General features: G+C 33.9%; 1 protein-coding gene across 1 annotated transcript in view; it reads left to right on the forward strand.

Moving 5' to 3' along the window:
- Positions 1–6,630: 6,630 nt before the first annotated feature.
- LOC134710178 (uncharacterized) overlaps positions 6,631–16,971 on the forward strand; it is a 35,769-nt gene continuing 25,428 nt past the window's right edge. Inside the window, exon 1 of the mRNA XM_063570402.1 lies at positions 6,631–6,758. The gene's annotated coding sequence lies outside the window, so the exon portion shown is untranslated. The remainder of the gene's footprint in view (positions 6,759–16,971) is intronic.

The following is a 16,971-nucleotide window of genomic DNA, read 5'->3' on the forward strand; positions in this document are numbered from 1 at the left end:
TTATTGCAGTTTACAGTTGCTCTATAATAATATTGAAGTTAATAACAAAAAACTGCAAAATTTTCTTAAATTTTCAATTCAGGGGCAGCAACCCAACAACGGCATGTGTGATTTGTCTGAAAATCTCAGGGCAATCAGACTATGAGATGATGAACAATTTTACACTTATCAGATTTGTTCTATTTAAAATGCCTTAGTTTCAGAGATATAAGCCTAAATCTAAGTCTCTTATGTTTTATTTTTAGTTATGGCGGCCGTCTTTATTGGCGGGCTTGGTCGTCGACACTTTTTTAAACTGGCAAGATACCCCAATGGTGATTGTGGCCAACTTTAGTTAAATTCGGTCCAGTAGAGGAGAAGAATTTTGTAAAGGTTAACGACGACGATGGACAACTTACGGACGCCAAGTGATGAGAAAAGCTCACATGGTCTTTTAGGCTGATGACACATGAATGTACAAATATAAATTTGATTATCTCAATGTGGCCTTCAACAATGAGGAAAGCCCATACCGCAAAGTCAGCTATAAAATGCCCCGAGTCAGTATCCGATCGCAGTTACTGACACTGAGCTAGTGTAAAGCCAACAACAAAGTCAACAAATATCATGCATCTAATCTAAATTATATTAATCCTAAACACATCTAGCATCCAATGGATTTAAATTAAAAAAATAACGTCATAAGGGAGCTACCGTTTGATTTTTTTTTAGTTGTAATCTCTGTCCTGGCTTTTTATTTTTCACTCTATCCGGTCCTGCTTTTTTTTTTAGTTTATCCTGACTTTTTTTACATAAATTGTCATCCTGACATTTTTTTTGCAAGTGTCTCATCCTGCCTTTTTTTTACTCAAAACTCCTGTCCTGCCTATTTTTTTCAAATTTCATCCTAGCCCCCCCCCCCCCCCCCCCCCCCCAACTCAAATGGTAGCTCCCTAAACAAAATCATAGATACAATTTAACAAAATCTATCACTATAAAGCTAAAATTCGCACCGTCAACAACAATGTCGATTAACAGAGCTTTTGTTTAATTTCTTAGTTCATATGCCACTGCTGGTGGACGTTTCGTCCCCGAGGGTATCACCAGCCCAGTAGTCAGCACTTCGGTGTTGACATGAATATCAATTATATAATCATTTTATAAATTTTCTGTTTACAAAACTTTGAATTTTTCGAAAAACTAAGGATTTTCTTACCCCAGGAGTAGATTACCTTAGCCGTATTTGGCACAACTTTTAGGAATTTTGGTTCCTCAATGCTCTTCAACTTTGTATTTGTTTGGCTTTTTAACTATTTTGATCTGAGCGTCACTGATGAGTCTTATGTAGACGAAACGCGCGTCTGGCGTATAAAATTATAATCCTGGTACTTTTGATAACTATTTACACCACTGGGTCGATGCCACTGCTGGTGGACGTTTCGTCCCCGAGGGTATCACCAGCCCAGTAGTCAGCACTTCGGTGTTGACATGAATATCAATTATATAATCATTTTATAAATTTTCTGTTTACAAAACTTTGAATTTTTCGAAAAACTAAGGATTTTCTTACCCCAGGAGTAGATTACCTTAGCCGTATTTGGCACAACTTTTAGGAATTTTGGTTCCTCAATGCTCTTCAACTTTGTATTTGTTTGGCTTTTTAACTATTTTGATTTGAGCGTCACTGATGAGTCTTATGTAGACGAAACGCGCGTCTGGCGTATAAAATTATAATCCTGGTACTTTTGATAACTATCTACGTCTTCTACAGTAAGCCTAAGTTAGATGTTTTGTATATATCTCTAAATAGTTTTTTAGTGAAAAACTTGGTTTAAATTTAGCACTTTGTAAAAAACTCAGAATAGATAAATTCAAAATTTTACTTAGAAAATGTATCAAAACTGATTTTTTAACATATTGGAGCCATCAAAAAGACTTTATTAAAAAAGATGATCACAGTAAATTGAGCAACTACTTTAAATTTAAACATAATTTCACTTTTGAAGATTACTTCAATATTAAAATCAGAGACAAGAGAGTCATACTAACTAGATTTAGAATAGTTAGTCTCCGCATACAGAGAGGCCGTTACGAACGAAAAATTGATGACCATGGAAAAAATATTACACTGCCAAGATCAGAGAGAACATGCCAGTTTTGTTCAAGAATGGGAAGCATTGATTCCAATCACTCAGCCTTTATTTCCACACCTTCAATGGTGGTTAGTACGGGAAAATGTAATGAGGGGCCTATGTCTGTCCCCTCAAGTTCCCAGTCTAACATTATTCACAGATGCCTCCACCCTCGGTTGGGGAGCATATCTGGAGGGGCTTACAATCTCGGGAGTCTGGAATCCAGATCTTTTGGAAGAGCATATCAATGTATTGGAAATGAAAGCAGTTCTGTTTGCACTGAATCATTTCCAAATGTCTCTAAAGAATCAGTCTGTCATTCTGGCCACGGACAACACAACAGTTGTAGCTTATCTCAAGAATCAGGGAGGAACTCATTCACCTTCTCTTTATCAGATAGCCAGAGACATTCTCCTTCTGTGTTTTCTCCAGGTTCATCTAGTGGTGAGACATATTGCGGGGCACCTCAATATTCTAGCCGACACTCTATCAAAATCCCTTGCCCCAGTAAACACGGAGTGGGAACTACTTCAAGTAGTTTTCAAAGCTGTGACTCTTCATTGGGGGTCACCTCAGATAGATCTGTTTGCGACCAGTCTCAATCACAAACTTCTAACATTTGTGTCTCCGGTTCCAGATCCAAAATCTTTTGCGGTAGACGCAATGAGCCTATCTTGGAAAAGAATGTTCGGGTACGCCTTCCCTCCTTTCAGGTTTTTCTCCCCAGTACTTCAGAAAATAGCAGGGGGAAATTGCAAGATCATAGTTATTGCTTCAGCATGGCCAAAACAGTCTTAGTTTCCAGACCTTCTGCGCCTATCATGTGCTTGTCCTCTAGTTCTACCTCTGAGACTAGACCTTCTGTCTCTAATCAAGGGCAAGGTTCTTTATCAAAATCCAGAAAAACTTCATCTACACGCCTGGCTTCTCTCAGGGTTAGCCTCAGAAAGAGAGGTTTTTCTGAAGGAGCAACCAAGCATCTCACAAAGTCTGTCAGAGACTCCACTAGCATTGTCTATGATGCAAAATGGTCAATCTTCTCTGATTGGTGTAGTGAGCGGGAAATTGATCCTTTCCAAGTCACTGTACAACAATTAGCAGACTTTCTAGTTTTTCTTTTTGAATCCAAAGGATTATGTCCCTCTAATATTAAGGGATATAGATCAGCTATCTCAAGAACTATTCATATTTCTGGTGGCCCAGATTTTGGAATCAATGAGCATATTTCTCTTTTGGTTCGTAGTTTTAGTCTTGAAAGACCAAGACAAAAAACTTTAGTTCCTAAGTGGGACCTTGGACTAGTTTTATCCTTTTTAAAACTTCCTCCTTTTGAACCAGCAGAAACAATAGATTTAAGGTTTCTTTCCTATAAATGCTGTTTTCTTTTAGCTTTGGCTTCTGGACGGAGAAGGAGTGAAATCCATGCCTTCTCTATTTCTGATGCTTGCCTTCGATTTAACAGGGATAAATCTTCTGTTACTCTTTTAACGGATCCTGCTTTTTTGGCAAAGAATCAGATTCCAGATAAGGGTGCAGAACCAGTCGTGATTCCTGCACTCCCTAGCGATTCTATTTCTGTACTTTTATGTCCAGTAAGAATCCTTTCTATTTTTCTGGTTAGAACGTGTAGTTTACGTTCTGTTTCTAACTCAAGACTCTTTATTCCTATTAAAAAAGGAATCTCAGATCTTTCTGTTAAAACTATTTCTACTTGGATATGCAAATGCATATCTTTAGCTTATGGTTCTTCTAAGGCAGAACTTTTAAATAGTTTTAATGTTAAAGCTCATGATGTTAGGGGTATCTCTACATCCTGGGCTCTGTTTAACAGTGCATCTTTAGAAGAGGTACTGTCTGTAGGTTTCTGGAGAAATGAGAACTCTTTTATATCTCACTACCTCCAATATATGGCTACTTTTGCCGAGAGTTTATACTATCTTGGACCTATAGTTTCAGCACAAAGATTGAACTTTCCTCCTGTTTCTTCTGTTACAGGGGATTCAGCTTTACGTTAGATTCTGTTACTCAGAATTTATGATGGTAATTTAACGTATTTATAGCTATAAAATATTCAAATTTTAAAGTAAATTTGGATTTTATTAGATAAATACTTACCATCATAAATTATAGGTCCCACCCACCTCCCCTTCATCCCCTTTCCTTACGTTTATGTCTTGAGGAAATTGAATGGAAGAATATGTCAAACAGGGGTATATGTCCTGACCAGTGAGATACGTTTATTTTTAGTCGGGATTTTGGATTTTCCATCTGACCTATGACGCAATTGGGGTTACACTAATGAATTTTCTGTATTAACTGAGATAAACTATGATTTTTTCGAATTTGAATTAAGCTGAGATAATCTTAGTTTATCTGAGATAAACCGGGATTATCTCAGATAAACCTAAGTTATCTCAGATAATCTAAGATTAATTAATAAAAGTGGTTCAGGCGTGCCATACCTATGATTAGGAAATAAAATATCTTTATATTTACCCATGTTGAAAGACGTGCTAACTAGTAAGTATCAAATCATAAAAATAGAAATTCTTTAATCTCTAGGAAATCTTGTAAGATTATGCTGCTATTTTTGCTAAATAGGTGCAATTTGACACTATACTTTGTGTGATTTTGGTATCGTGAGGTTACATTGTAGTCCGTTATTACTTTTTGGTATTTTGATCCGAGACGAAACAACAAAGGAGGAAATATTATGGATCATTATGTAACAAACATGCCGTTATCCAGGTCGTTTGATTGATTATATAATATCATTGAGAACTTTATCAAAACACTCAAATAATTTAAAGTTGAAATGGACACGCTCTGCGATACTTACCATCATAAATTATAGGTCCCACCCACCTCCCCTTCATCCCCTTTCCTTACGTTTCTGTCTTGAGGAAATTGAATGGAAGAATATGTCAAACAGGGGTATATGTCCTGACCAGTGAGATACGTTTATTTTTAGTCGGGATTTTGGATTTTCCATCTGATCTATGACGCAATTGGGGTTACACTAATGAATTTTCTGTATTAACTGAGATAAACTATGATTTTTTCGAATTTGAATTAAGCTGAGATAATCTTAGTTTATCTGAGATAAACCGGGATTATCTCAGATAAACCTAATTTATCTCAGATAATCTAAGATTAATTAATAAAAGTGGTTCAGGCGTGCCATACCTATGATTAGGAAATAAAATATCTTTATATTTACCCATGTTGAAAGACGTGCAAACTAGTAAGTATCAAATCATAAAAATAGAAATTCTTTAATCTCTAGGAAATCTTGTAAGATTATGCTGCTATTTTTGCTAAATAGGTGCAATTTGACACTATACTATGTGTGATTTTGGTATCGTGAGGTTACATTGTAGTCCGTTATTACTTTTTGGTATTTTGATCCGAGACGAAACAACAAAGGAGGAAATATTGTAACGTGTAACCGGGCGGGGACGTTTAGATGTTTTTATCCTCGGGTTCGTACCAGTTTCCTGGGATTTGAAAAGCAATTCAAAAGTACTTAAGTGAATAAAAAGTTTACACTATCACTATTAAATATGAAACAACTACTTTACTACATAAAACGATTTTCAACACCTATCAACCTAACCCGAACTTGTCCTATTCTGTTTAAACGAACTGTTTGAAACTATAGTCTGGAACCTAAATGTATAGAACTGGTTTGAAACCTAAATGTATAAAACTGGTCTGGAACCTAAATGTATGAAACCGGTCAGACGGTTTGGAACTATTGTCTGAAACCTAAATGTTTGGAACCTGTCTGGAACCTAAATGTTTGAAACTGGTCAGACGGTTTGGAACTATTGTCTGAAACCCAAATGTTTGGAACCTGTCTGAAACCTAAATGTTTGAAACGGGTCAGACGGTTTGGAACTATTGTCTGAAACCTAAATGTTTGAAACGGGTCAAACGGTTTGGAACTATTGTTTGAAACCTAAATAAAACGAATGTATGGAAACTATTCAAACTGTTGTAACTTTCGATGTTTGAAACTTTATTAACATATATTTATAAAAGCTGTTGAGACAGGGCAGCACTAAGGTATGGTTTAACAGCAAACACTCACTGCAATAGTGAGAGATGTGGAACGCAAAACCTTCGCACTTATCCTGTTTATACAACTTCTACGAAACCGAAACTATCTATATATTCTCAACAGGTTTCAAACACTCCACTTTGTTTGACTTATCCTGCTACTCGTCTTTATAAATATTAACGGTCCTACCTTTTCAAACTTCTTCTTCCGATGTCTCCGATAAGAATGACATTTACACTGGATAGCTACCCACTATTTATACTTCTAACGCGGACCTCGAAGAGAGCACCCTAGTAACAACTGTACAGGTAAAGCGTCTGATAGCAACCAAGGATAAAGGGATGATTTTAGATACAGTTTTCAACGATAAACGGATGATATGGAAAAGTAATAGAGATATCGGAAAATATATAACTGTAGAACTATTATAACCTTCTTAAACTGCAAATTCGTAACAATATTATGGATCATTATGTAACAAACATGCCGTTATCCAGGTCGTTTGATTGATTATATAATATCATTGAGAACTTTATCAAAACACTCAAATAATTTAAAGTTGAAATGGACACGCTCTGCCTCTGGTAGGTTTTAAGGTTCATAACGTTTGAATTCAAAATAAATGAGGCACAAACTTCAATTTTTTGGTCAATCAAGCTGAAATAGATTTTCTACATCTACATCTATACTATTGATGACATACTGTAATTTTAGATTGTATGTTCATTGAAGTTCGTAAATCCAAGCACAGGGGCGGGTTTACTATCCATACGAACCCCTAAAAAACAGGGGTTCGTATGGATAGTAAACCCGGCAATTGTGATAAATTGTAACAAGCCCCTGTTATCCAAGAGGGCAATAACATCAAGAAATAATTTAAAAAGTTTCAGCATTTTTATTATTAATATTAAAGGGACTTATCATTATTTATCTGGAGGGGGGCTGGTCAAAATACAGGGGGGGGGGTCAAGTTTATTTCTGTATGTGGAAAAGGGGGGTTCAAATATTTTTATAAATTCAAAGTGGGGGGATCAATATTTTTACACATGGAAATAAGTATTTCACATACTTCAAGAGACAATATGTCCAAAAAAAACCATTGCAACAGTCAAATTGGAATATAAATGTACATTTTGAGACATCAATAATTAGGTGATGCAGGTGCTTCATAATCCAAAATAATTCAGTCATTAAACATATATTTCACTCACTTTGATATCTAAATCAACAAGCATTATTGCCAAGTTTTATTTTAATCAGCTTAATAGTTTGAGAGAAATTAAGTTTAAAAAATTCAAGCAAAATCTACAGTGATTTGTGCAAAATTTTGTCCAAAAAAAACAAAGCATGTCGCATCTTGAAAGAATATTGTGTAGAGTAATAAATTCTCCAATAAATGATTAAATATATATTCATCTTAGGAGCTGCATACAAACAGTTGAATATTGAATACAAAATGATTTTGAGATGGTGAACACCACTAATGTAACTTTTTGTTTTCATTACAAGATTAGGTCCATTTATACCTTTTACTCCCGCAAAATTTATACTTTCAGGCTAATAAATCATAATTTTGAGGCTACATGTGCTATCACACATTTATGAATGAAATGTGACAATAAATGAGTATAAAAGTTTAGCGATTCAATTGACATTTCAATAAGGCCTTATACATAAAACTTAAGTTTAAATAGTGTTGACTGTTCAAGAGAAGGACATATAATAGAGTCCTCTTAGTAAATAACGTGTTGTAACTGTTTCAAAAAGTTATTTTTAGGCAGTTAAGCTGCCTTATGCGAGCACCCTTGATTTGTGTGCTACCCAATAAATGCTGAAATACGTGTCATTGTTATCATCTAGCTGGCTACTATATTATTTGTGACTTATTGGACAGTTTTTTTATGCTTTTTATTCTGGATTACAAAAAATATGACCAGAAAAACCTTAAATGATTGTCGATTTTCCCAAAAGTTTTGAAGTTGCACATAGGAAGTAGAGCACATTAGGAATCCTTATGTAGTTTATTTTCCCCTGAGCTTTTGGCTAAGATGTCAAAGAACAAATGTATGAAATATCTAATCGCCGAAAATTTCTAAAGACAAGTAGTTAAGATTTCCTAAATTGCAAAAGTCGTAGGAATATTGTTTGTCGTCTATACGTAATCAACTACGTATATAAGTTCAACTGATCACACTGTTGGCGGCAATTTTGAATTGAAAAGAAGACGAAATTTTCGTATCTTTATAATTTGGACGCAGGAGTTCAAATTAGCGAGGTCTGCGACCGTCCACTTTTGCTGTCGGACTTTCTACTTGGTTACTAGCTACGCACATGCCCGACGGACCTTGAAAGAATATAAAAACTTTGCAAACATTTTTACCAAAGTTTACTAATAAACGATCTCACACTTATTTTCATTATTACTATTCATGGCAGCGATGTTCAATTTGTTCAACCGCTAGCTTTATACATAAAATCACCGAGAAATAATGTGTAAATCCGAGTAAAATCGTATCTCACTATCTGTCAAAAACAACATTGAAACCAAAATGGCTGCCACGAGATTACAATATCGGATTCGATTCCGGAAGCGGATAAGGGTAATCCTGGATTTGGCTACTAAAAAAATCCAGACAGGTGACAAAATACATCTATGCATGGTAAATAAATACAAACACTAGAATTGAAAACCAAAAGACATATATGTAAAAGAAAGAAAAAGCAGAAAAGATTTTGTACACCAATTTTAATGTGAAAATCCAATACATTGTTACAGCTGGGAACAGTTTATCTAACAACCTGGTAACAGTATAATTTTTTTTTATCAGTGATAAATGTTGGTAATGCGTGTTAAATGCTTTTCAAGTTGAACATATTACTGCAATTTCAAGGGGTATTTTCAAGTCTCCCAAACAAAGTTTAACTTAGGCTTTCATAGAATGTTAGACTAATATGTCTAGGTGAGCCATCAATCTTTTGTTTGTGCATTGGGGTCTATTAAGGGGTATTTTTTTTTGGGGGGGGGGGGGGCAGAAAAAAGGGTGGGGTTTACTAAGAACCCTATGGGATTTTATTTTCTAAAATTTTTAAATGAATATAACTTGAAAACTGTAAGTGATAGATACATGTAGTCTTCAGAAATGATTATAGGACAATAAAACAAATCACATGAAATATAGGGGGAGTCCCTGGGGGTCATCCCCACCCCTTCAATTTGGGAATATGCTTTTATCTTGTAAATGGTCCAGATCCCCACCCCTAAACCTCATATATTCTTGAATCGGATAATAAAACAATTCAAATGAAATTAAAGGGAAGTCCCCTGGGGTCCTCCCCAACCCGTTCAATTTGAGAATGTGCTATTATCTTGTAAATGGTCCAGATCCCCACCCCTAAACCATATATATTCTTGTAGGGGACAATAAAACAAATGAAATGAAATAAAAGGGAATTCCGTGGGGGGTCACCTTACCCCCTCTTGTTTGAAAACATGTAAACGGTCAACATCCCCACCCCTAAACCATATATATTCTTGTATGGGACAATAAAACTAATTGAATGAAATTAAATGGAAGTTTTTGGGGTCACCCCCACCCCGTTCAATTTGAGAATGTACTATTATCTTGTAAACGGTCCAGATCCCCACCCCTTAACCATATATATTCTTGTAGGGTACAATAAAACAAATGAAAATGAAGTAAAAGGGAAATCCTGAGGGGTCATCCCACCCCCTCTTGTTTGAAATCTTGTAGACGGTCTAGATCCCCACCCTTAAACCATATATATTCTTGTGGGGGACAATAAAACAAATGAAATGATATAAAAGGGAAGTCCTGAGGGGGTCACCCCAACCCCTCTTGTTTGAAAACTTGCAAACGGTCAACATCCCCACCCCTAACCCATATATATTCTTGTATGGGACAATAAAACAAATCAAATGAAATATAGGTAAAGTCCCTAGGGGTCATCCCCTCCCCCTCTTGTTTGAATACTTGTAAATGGTGGAGATCCCCACCCGTAAGCCATATATATTCTTGTATGGGACAAATCATCAAATCAAATGAACATGGGACCATATGCATGGCGAGTTATGGGAGCTTTGTTTGGGAGACTTCGTAACAGCATCCTGTTACATTTACTTCTTGTTTTCTTCTCAATTTTGATAGGTTAGTTAAAATAGCTGGAAGTTATGTGGTATGATTGCCAATGAGACAACTTTCCACAAGAGACAAAAATTACCTAAACTTGGTAACGGTCAAGATCCCCACCCCTAAACCATATATATTCATGTATGGGACAATATAACAAATTATATGAAATATAGGTGGAGTTCGTGGGGCCACGTTATTGAAAACCTTGATAAAATATGAATTATTTGCCTTAATGATTAATTCATCAAATGAACATAAATGTACAATTATATATGAATGTTTGATGTTTGTTCTTTTAAATCTTTAAAAAAAGTTGAAGCAACATTGCCACAGTTTTCATAATTATGTTTGCCTTGGTTTTTGGTTAACTGCCTACAGTGCTTACAGCGCTTTGATTTAGAGTTACTTTGGATCAAGTTTTATTTAATACATTGTAGCACAATACAGGAAATTAGAAAAAAAAGTCAGAAACAAATATCTCAAAGCACTGGCTTGCACTACCTACTTATAAACATGGAAGAGGCCTCATGGAAGTGCCCTATTTCAAGACGTTTTACCCTCAAATATGTTTTTTGACTCAATCCACTAAGAATATATATATCATTTTCAATATTTTCGTGAAATAACATGACAAGTGGTTTTTTAGCTCACCTGACCTGAAAGGTCAAGTGAGCTTTTCTCGTCACTTGGCGTCCGTCGTCCGTCGTCCTGCGTCCGTCGTCCGTAAACTTTTACAAAAATCTTCTCCTCTGAAACTACTGGGCCAAATTTAACCAAACTTGGCCATAATCATCATTGGGGTATCTTGTTTAAAAAATGTGTCCGGTGACCCGGCCAACCAACCAAGATGGCTGCCATGGCTAAAAATAGAACATAGGGGTAAAATGCAGTTTTTGGCTTATAACTCAAAAACCAAAGCATTAAGAGCAAATCTGACACGGGGTTGAATTGTTTATCAGGTCAAGATCTATCTGCATTGAAATTTTCAGATGAATCTGACAACCCGTTGTTAGGTTGCTGCCCCTGAATTGGTTATTTTAAGGAAATTTTGCAGTTTTTGGTTATTATCTTGAATACTATTACAGTTTTTGTAACTTGTACAAAAATCTTCTTCTCTGAAACTACATGGCCAAATTAAACCAAACTTGGCCATAGTTATCATTGTGGTATATAGTTTAAAAAAAGTGTCCGATGACATCGCCTTTCAAACAAAATGGCCGACATGGCTAAAACTAGAACATAGTGGAAAAATGCAGTTTTTGATTTATATCTTTAAAACTAAGACATTTAGGGCAAATCTTTCAAGATTTAAATGTCAATCAGAATAAGATCTATCCCCTCGCAAATTTTCAGATGAATCGGACAACTCGTTGTTAGGTTGCTGCCCTAAAATTGGTAATTTTAAGGAAATTTCGCAGTTTTTGGTTATTATCTTGAATACTATTATAGATAGAGATAAACTGTAAACAGCAATTTTGTTCAGCAAAGTAAGATCTACAAATAAGTCAACATGATGAAAATTGAAAGAGTACCCCTTACAGAGTTATTGCCCTTTATAGTCAATTTTGAACAACTTTTCGTCATTTTTGTAACTTGAAATCTTCTTTTCTAAAACTATGGGCCATATTAAACTAAATGTGGCCACAATCATTACTTTGGTATCTATTTAAAAAAAGTGTCTAATGACCCCACCTACTAACCAAGATGATCGACATCAGTAAATACAGTAACAGGTGAGCGACACAGGCTCTTGAGAGCCTCTAGTTTTGCATGTTAGAATTTTTGCATGTCTGATAGAGGGGGAGATGTTTTTACTGGGGGGATCAAATAATATTATAGGGGGGGTAAAGAAATTTTGTATGTTTGATTTCAAAACCTAACAGCTAGCTAGAATATAACCAAAAAAAATATTAACATGAACACATTGCATGATATTATCTTTTGAAAAGAATGCAATACAGAAATTGACAGTTTTTTACAGTGCAGTTAATCACATAGTTATTATTTCAGGCTTGTCAATACAGCAATACAGTTTGTTTTACATTCTTTTTATTAATTTTGTTTTGTCATTTTCCCCCTCATTTTTTATAGAGATGGTTCAAAAAGTTTTTATATTGATAACAAATGATAAGAAAAATGAAGATTAATTAATTTCCATGTAAGAGTAATCCTTATAGAAGGCAAACACCTGAAAAAAATTATTCAAATATCAAAAATAAAAAAAATGATACATTGTATATGAAAACCCTGTTTTCCTGATTTTGTTGCACTCCTGACACTTACCATTTATACTACAGTTGAAAGAAAATATATGAAATAAAGAAGAATAAGTTGATTCAGAAGTTTTTATATAATATACAAGTGTGGACACAGATGAGTGTGGATGTTTGGATGTTTGACAGTGTCTTATGACAAAAAGAGTTCTATGTTTTTTCCTATATGGTGTCAATAACTGTGTTGCAAGGTGACAACCGATCTGAGCATTAGGAGTGTTATTTATTTGATATTTTTTTTATGTTCAATACAGTCATGGGGAGACAGTAATTACATTAGTTACCAAATGATTATGATAGAACATGTTCAACATCTTTGGATACATTTTGTAGCTGGGAGAGCAACACATAATAGGTTAATTTTTTCAAGTGTTTTTTTTCTAAATGGGAGATATCTAGATTTGAGAACATGATATAAGGAGCCTGTGACTCAGTGGTTGTCCTTTATTTGTGTGTTACATATTATTTTTTTGTTTATTTTTATAACATAAATAAGGCCATTAGTTTTCTCGTATAATATATAATTAAAGTAAAGGAAATTTTCATCCATTTGTAGTGTTGATTTTTTTTTTTTTTTTATCAAAATTGTAATTTTTTTTGACAAAATATCCTGAAGTGTATAGTCAATTTTGTTATAATAAACTGGTTTTTTTAGTTAAAAAAGAGTTTTCATGCATTTAAATGCCTCATTTTTAATGACTTAATGACAGACATACTGAAAACAACCATATATAATTTTAGTCATATTTTTATATCAATTCTGCTTTTATGCACACAAAGAAAAATATATACAACAATTTCACCTGTTTCTGTTGCACTCCTGACACTGTTTATGTACAACAATTCAATGAAAAATACATGAACTAAAGAACAATGAATCTAACATTTATATTAAAAAAAATATAGTAAATGAATTTTTCTGCATATATATTTTGGCTACAATTTTGTAATTTTTCTAATAAAAAATGTAAAAAAAATGCCAAAATATCTCAAATTATCTTCCATTTTGTTTTCAAAAAGTAGTTGAAGTCATGGAAGTAGATCACCAATTGGTTTTGATCCTTAATTTTTTGATTTGTTTAAATGATAAGTATTCTCAAAGCAAACATATATGATTTCTGACATAAATATCTATTAAAATTTTCTTTATAGATAGATGTAGGAAGATGTGGTGTGAATGCCAATGAGACAACTCTCCATCCAAATAATAATTTAAAAAATTAAACCATTATAGGTCAATGTACAGCCTTCAACACGGAGCCTTGACATACATAGAAATATACCATAATTTCACCTATTTCTGTTGCACTCCTGACATTGTTAATGTAGAACAATTATTAAATGGATTAAAACTATAAAAAGTAAAATCACAAACATACTGAACTTAGAGGAAAATCAATTCGGAAAGTCCATAATCAAAAAGAGTGTGTTTTGCATTCATAATTCTTTTCAAGGATTCATTCACTACCGGTAAGTAATGTTTATCTTTAAGAAATGAGAAACAACAAATATAATGAAAAATAGAAGAATTCATATATTACCAATATGATTTCTTCTAATTTTCAATTGGAAAACTGTATCATAAATAAATCAATAACAAAATACTTTTTTTTTGCTTAAACACCTCTACTAATGGTAAGAATTAATGCATTGACAATAATTTACATATAAAAGTACTTATTTATGATAAACATCAAAGCTGAATAACTGTATTGTAAAAGTGCTGCACTCCTGAAATAGAGTAAATAGCCCTGTTGGCAAAAATTAAAAAAAACAAGTCTCATATACTGCCTCTCCAGAAAAATAAAGCAAAAGTTTATATTGAAGTGATTATTTTGAATTGTAACTGTCAAAAGTCAAAATGTTGCACTCCTGACCATGTAGGGTATGCTCAATAAATTGGCTCTCACAAATTGGACGTGTTTGATTAGACAGATGAGATATTGTTTTAAAAGTTTAAATGTCTTTAATACATACATTGCAATCTTTAAAATAAAAATACATCATTCTAAACAAATTGGTCATTTTGTGTTTTGCACTCCTGACAGGGTACACTAATGTCACCTTTTTGAGTTGAGAAAAGAGTGACATCCTATGCCTCAAATGTTTAATCATTATTTGAAATTAAAGTTATATACATTGACGTTTTTGAAAAATCAGCTGCCTTTTGATATAAATCTTTTTAATTTAAAAGGCCAGACTTTGAAAAGTCTTTTTTTTTATGTTACAAAAAAGTGTTGCACTCCTGAAGTTTTTAGCATCATTTTGCACCAATTCATTATTTTGAAAGATATCTCTTAGATTTTTGGTATACAAGTACACATCATATGGTTTGCCTCAAATCATTCAGACTGTAAATTAGGTTAATTGGACCATGGAAGTAATATTGGATATATTACTTCCATGATTGGACAAATATGATGTGCCTCATTTATTTTGAATTCACCCATTTGTTACATTGTAGATCCTTTGTAGTGAGTTTTTTTTTTATTTGAGGTCCTTGGTTCACCCAGAGACATATATATGTTACAGTGAATTTGTATAATCAGTGATTATGTAGAATCCCTGAAATTTTCAGGGATTATGTAGAATCACTGGCTAGTTTAGTGATTATGTAGAATCCCTGAAATTTTCAGAGATTATGTATAATCACGAGAAAAAACGTCAGGGATTCTACATAATAACTGAAATGAAGAAATAGTTGTAATCATAAAGAAATTTAATAAAAAATGAAATAATATATTCTATAAAATCACATTAAAACATCGTAATAAATTAACAAAAATTGTAACAATATATCAAAATGATAAATCCATTTGTTTTAAAAGTAAGGCACACTATATTAAAATGTTAAACACAATATATTAAGATAATATGCTTCACATCTGTTTTTACCACAATATCCACAGGTTAAAAATCCTTTTCCTGCACATATCGAATCAGATTTTAACAACACGCCTAAGAGAAATAAAAAGTTCAGTAAAAAGATACGAAGGTATCCCCCCCCCCCCCCCCCACACACACACACAAAAAAAAAGAAAAAAAATATATATGGGAATTTGCAACCTTGAACTGGTTCGAGCAAGAAATATAAAGATACCATTGTTTTGTGGTCAGGCAAGTTCCTTTTTTAGACCTTTTTTAGCTCACCTGACCTGAAAGGTCAAGTGAGCTTTTCTCATCACTTGGCGTCCGTCGTCCATCGTCCTGCGTCCGTCGTCTGTCGTCCGTCGTCCGTCGTCCGTAAACTTTTACAAAAATCTTCTCCTCTGAAACTACTTGGCCAAATTTAACCAAACTTGGCCACAATCATCCTTGGGGTATCTAGTTTTAAAAATGTGTCCGGTGACCTGGCCATCCAATCAAGATGGCCGCCATGGCTAAAAATAGAATACAGGGGTAAAATGTATATTTTGGCTTATATCTTTGAAACCAAAACATTTAGAGCAAATCTGACGGAGTAAAATTGTTGATCAGGTCAAGATCTATCTGCCCTGAAATTTTCAGACGAATGGGACAACTTGTTGTTGGGTTGCTGCCCCTGAATTGGTTATTTTAAGGAAATTTTGCAGTTTTTGGCTATTATCTTGAATACTATTATAGATAGAGATAAACTGTAAACAGCAATAATGTTCAGCGATGTAAGACCTACAAATAAGTTAACATGACCAAAATTGTCAGTCAACCCCTTAAGGAGTTATTGCCCTTTATAGTCAATTTTTAACAACTTTCGTCATTTTTTGTAACTTGTACAAAAATCTTCTTCTCTGAAACTACATGGCCAAATTTAACCAAACTTGGCCACAATTATCATTGTGGTATATAGTTTAAAAAATGTGTCCGATGACCCCACCTACCAAACAAAATGGCCGACATGGCTAAAATTAGAACATAGCGATAAAATACAGTTTTTGAATTATATCTTTGAAACTAAGACATTAAGGGCAAATCTTTCAAGATTTAAATGTCCATCAGAATAAGATCTTTCCCCTCACTAATTTGCAGATGAATCCGACAACTCCTTGTTGGGTTGCTGCCCTAAAATTGTTAATTTTAAGGAAATTTTGCAGTTTTTGGTTATTATCTTGAATACTATTATAGATAGAGATAAACTGTAAACAGCAATACTGTTCAGCAAAGTAAGATCTACAAATAAGTCAACATGATCAAAATTGTTAGAGGACCCCTTTAGGAGTTATTGCCCTTTATAGTCAATATTGAACAACTTTTTGTCATTTTTGTAACTTGTACAAAAATCTTCTTTTCTGAAACTATGGGCCAAATTTAAACAAACTTGGCCACAATCATTACTAGGGTATCTATTTAAAAAAAGTGTCTAATGACCCCACCTACCAACCAAGATGACCGACATC

The sequence above is a fragment of the Mytilus trossulus genome, chromosome 3, assembly GCF_036588685.1.
Source record: "Mytilus trossulus isolate FHL-02 chromosome 3, PNRI_Mtr1.1.1.hap1, whole genome shotgun sequence".
Taxonomy (NCBI): domain Eukaryota; kingdom Metazoa; phylum Mollusca; class Bivalvia; order Mytilida; family Mytilidae; genus Mytilus; species Mytilus trossulus.